The 4,966-nt window shown below is 37.8% G+C and overlaps 1 non-coding gene across 1 annotated transcript; it reads right to left on the reverse strand.

The window, feature by feature from the left end:
• Positions 1-248: 248 nt before the first annotated feature.
• Positions 249-355, reverse strand: LOC127088734 (small nucleolar RNA R71). The gene has a single exon (XR_007790557.1). It is a non-coding gene; the product is annotated as a small nucleolar RNA R71 (small nucleolar RNA).
• Between the last annotated feature and the right edge of the window lie 4,611 nt (positions 356-4,966).

Raw genomic sequence — 4,966 nt, forward strand, 5'->3', positions numbered from 1 at the left:
AACAGAACCAATTCACGGATCTCGCTACTGAGAACCCAAGTCAACATTTAAAAGTTTTTATCCAACTGATCGACACTTTTAAATCTAAAGGCGCTTCACCGGATGTGATCCGTTTGAGATTATTTCCCTTCTCCCTCAGGGATAGAGCACGTTCATGGTTAGATTCACTTCCAGCTAATTCAATAACTACTTGGGAAGACCTTAGGAGAGTATTCCTTGCTAGATATTTTCCCCCTAGTAAGACTGCAATTCTTCGAAACCAAAAAACTAGATTTACTCAAAACCAAGGAGAATCGCTTTTTGAAGCTTGGGAGAGATATAAAGAGCTATTAAGAGTCTGCCCACGCCATGGCCTAGAGCAATGGCTGATCGTTCATACCTTCTACAATGGACTCCATTATAACACCAAGATGAGCATCGACGCTGACGGTGGTGGCGCGCTGATGAACAAACCTTATCCTGAAGCTTGTGACCTAATTAAGGATATGGCCCAAACCATTAACAATGGGGAACTGAACATGCATCAATAGAGAAAAGGAGATTGTTGGCGTAAGCCCTAGAAGCCAATACTTTTGGTGCTTGTATCAAATTGTTTATTAATAATAAAAAGCTTTTTCTTTATTATGTTTGTTTAATAAAGTCCCTGGAATAGATAGTCCGTTTAATGTATCAAGTGTGACTTAATCATGAGATCACATTAAACATAAGGATACTATTCTTCAAGTATCTGTAGTCGAGCTTTATTGTGAAGTAGGATAACATTAAAGCATGAAGACTATTATGTTTATAGACTAATGATCACATCTCATGGATCATGGATAAGGAGTTATCAAGTCTCAAACATAGGTATGAATATTAAGAGTAATATTTATACTGGATTGACCCGCTATGAGAATACTATATAGAATGTTATGCAAAGTGTCATAAGTTATTCTCATGGTGATAATGGTGTATACCACCCTTCGACCTAAAACCACTATGGACCCTAGATGTAGAATCGAGTGCCTTATTGTTGATCAAACGTTGTCCGTAACTGGATGACCATAAAGACAGTTGATGGGTACTCCACGAAGCATGCTAAGGGACATGAGTGACCTAGATAGAATTTGCCCATCCTGCATAACAGGATAAATGTCTATGGGCCCAATATTGAACTGGATAAGGATGACACGGTCTATGCCTTGTGTTCAATATAGACATAAGGGCAAAAGGGTAATTATACACATAATTATTATCATAAAAGGATCTGTCAGATCACATGACATTTTCGTGTCTTGGGTAGCAGTGATGTGTTGCTAGATACCGCTCACTGTTTATTATGTTAAATACGTGATTTAATATAACTGTCAATGTCGCGAAAACCTATAGGGTCACACACAAAGGACGGATTGATGAGAGATAGAGTAATTAAGGAATACTGTAATGTACGGTGCCCTTAAGTGAATTATAGAACATCGTAAGGTACGGTGTACTTAAGTAGAATACAAAATATGGTAAGGTACAACGCGCTTAAGTGATTTTGGCATATTATAAGATATGGGCCAGATACACTTGAGTGGGCTTTTTAGCTTGCAGCCCACACAAGTGGTTCTATAAATAGAATCCTTGTGTAGAAGCATTGTCACACTTTCAATTTCGTTTCTCTCTCTCACACTCACTCAAAGCCTTCATTCGTAGCAGCTAGCACTGAGATTGAAGGAATCCGTTCGTGTGGACTGAGTAGAGGCGTTGTCATCGTTCAACGTTCGTGATCGCCATAAGAGGTAACGATTTTATCACTGATTATGCCCATTCGTAAGGATCATTAATAGAGAAATTTTAAATTCCGCTGCGTTTTGGATCGCAATTCTCCGTCAGTGGTATCAGAGCCACTTATGAAACCATGCATCCGATAGCTGTTTATTTTCTGTATTAATACGATTAAAAGACAGAATGAATCAAAGAATAAACGAGTAATTAAATTGAAATCGATCAAGTTATATATATGATATAAGTAATCCTGATGCAAAATACGGTATATATGATATACTGTTTCTGTTTCATTGATTCAAACACTGAATGTTTGTTTTCCTTTGAGCGATCAATGGTTGTTTGCTTCTTAATCCGACATTAGTATGGTGAAGCAATGACGTGTTATTCAATCATACTGAATCAACAATCGAGATGTGTTTGACGGTCTGAAATTGGTGCATTAGGGTTAATGACGGCACAAGGGTTGTGTTGTCAAAGAGTTATGCATTAGGGTTAATGACGGCACAAGGGTTGTGTTGTCAAAGAGTAATGCATTAGGGTTAATGACGGCACAAGGGTTGTGTTGTCAAAAAGGTTATGCGATTATGGTTGTGACTGCGCAAGAGTTGTGCTTTAAAGTATCAAGTGTTGATGCGAAAAACGACGTCGATTTTAAATGAATTGTTCATTAAAATTTTCGGCCAGGGGCGCTGCCCCTTTGACCCCCGTCCGCTGAATGGTCAGCGGAACCACCGTCCGCTGACCGAACACCCGTTCCCGCTGATCGGGCAGCGGACCCCCGCCTAACTCTGCGTAGTGTGATCGGTCGCCAAAATTTAATTTGGTTTTAATTAATTAAAAGAATTAAAAGTAATAATAATAATAATAATGTGTTTATTATTATTGTCTTGTGGTGATCGGTTATGGCCTTAGTTTTCCTTTATTTTGTTTTGGGTTTTAAAATACGACCTGCGTGTCGTGCCTCTCTTTTAATCTCTTAATGTAACTTCTTTTCTCATCTCACTCCCTCGTATGTAAAACGAGTTTCTTTTATGTAATGTAATGTTATGAAGAAAGAGAAGAATTCAATATCAAAGGAGGACAACCTTGAAGATCTTGCTTGGATAAGCTTAGATCGTTATTAGGTTAACTTAGGTTCTCTCATTGGCTTGGGAGAACAATTGCGTTAGGGGCCATAACTGTTTCATTATATATGTATGTTGATGCATGTGAATGTATGTTGATGCATGTGAGAGACGATTTATATGATAAATAAGCCGGTGAGATCAGAATAATTGCAAATTCCCTCAAATTAAATATTAAGTTTATGCTTTCTAAGTTTTAGCACTCATCAAGACTAGTATCGGATAATGTAGGTTTCGCCTACGCGAGGTGCATGTTCTATATTAGTAAGGTGCGATGGGATAATTGTAATATCCAATTGTTAAAACAATGGGTCAAACTTAACTAAACAAATTATAATAAAATTATATATGTTTAGAAGCAAGAGTTGGAAATGATCCATGTGATGGATTGGAATAAGGAGTTATTCACCCAACTAAAATATTCGAGAGTTGTATTAGATACAATTGGAAGGAGTTCCTACCTAAATAACCTAGTTTTGTGTAATCCGCCTACGCGGACTTAAAACAAAGTGAAATATGGATCTCGACCCACTAGAAAATCTTCCAACGGGATTTTCCGAATCAAATGGTGAGGGTCATTTGTTTTGAGTAAAATAGTGGGAGCATATTTAATTAAAGGCCTAATTAAATATGTTATTGATACTTATATTTTCCTTATTTTCATGTAGATTACCATGACAACAAACACCTCTAACAACATTTTGCGATCAATCCTTGACAAGGAAAAATTGTCTGGGATAAATTTTCTAGATTGGCACCGAAATCTGAGGATTGTCCTCAAACATGATAAGACGTTGTATGCTTTGGAGAAACCTGTTCCTGAAGAGGAACCTCCTAGTTCTACACCTAAGGCAGAAAGAGATGCTTATAAGAAGCATGTCGATGATGCCAATGAAATTGCTTGTCTCATGCTAGCTACCATGAACTCAGAATTGCAAAAGCAACATGAGAACATGGCAGCGTTCGATATGATCGAACACCTAAAGATGCTCTATCAAGAGCAAGCAAGGCATGAAAGGTTTGAAGTTTCAAAAGCCCCTTTTCAAGGCAAGTTAGCTGAGGGAGCCCCTGTAGGTCCCCATGTGCTCAAGATGATTGGGTATGTGGAAAACCTTGAGAGGTTGGGCTTTCCCCTCGGAAAGGAACTTGCGACTGATTTGATCTTGCAATCATTGCCAGATAGATTCAGTCAATTTGTCCTAAATTTCAATATGAATGATATGGACAAATCTCTTCCTGAACTGCTAGCCATGTTAAGAACTGCTGAGCAGAATCTGAAGTCAAAAGGGAAGTCCATTATGATGATCGTAAATGGAAAGAGACAGAACAAAAGGTCCACCAAGCAGGGTGATAAAGGGAAAGGTAAGGAAGTTGCCAAACCCAAACCCACTGTTGTTGCTTTGAAGCCTAGGGGAGGCATAGAAAAAGAAGGCACCTGCTTCCATTGCCGTAAGACCGGACACTAGAAGAGAAACTGCCCAAAGTACCTGGAAGATAAGAAGAATGGAGTAGAGACTTCAACTTCAGGTATTTTTGTTATTGAAATTAATTTATCTACTTCTGCATCATGGGTATTAGATACTGGATGCGGTTCTCACATTCGTACCAATGTGCAGGGACTAAAAAGGAGTAGAGATTTGGCAAAAGGTGAAGTCGACCTACGAGTTGTCAATGGAGCAAAGGTTGCTGCTTTAGCCGTAGGAACTTATCTATTGACTTTACCTAGTGGTTTAATAATTCAGTTAGAGAACTGTTATTATGTACCTGCAATTAGCAGGAATATTATTTCCGTTTCTTGTTTGGACAAGTTTGGTTTTTCATTTATAATAAAGAACAATTGTTGCTCAATTTATTTAAATGATATATTCTATGCTACTGCACAAATGAACAATGGAATATATGTCCTTGATCTTGAAATGCCTATTTATAACATTAATACTAAAAGGATGAAACCTAATGAGTTAAATCCAACTTACCTTTGGCATTGTCGATTAGGCCACATAAATGAGAAAAATATTTCCAAACTCCATAAAGATGGACTGTTGGACTCTTTTGATTATGAATCATATGAGACATGTAAATCTTGTTTA

The sequence above is a fragment of the Lathyrus oleraceus genome, chromosome 5, assembly GCF_024323335.1.
Source record: "Lathyrus oleraceus cultivar Zhongwan6 chromosome 5, CAAS_Psat_ZW6_1.0, whole genome shotgun sequence".
NCBI classification, from domain to species: Eukaryota; Viridiplantae; Streptophyta; class Magnoliopsida; order Fabales; family Fabaceae; genus Lathyrus; species Lathyrus oleraceus.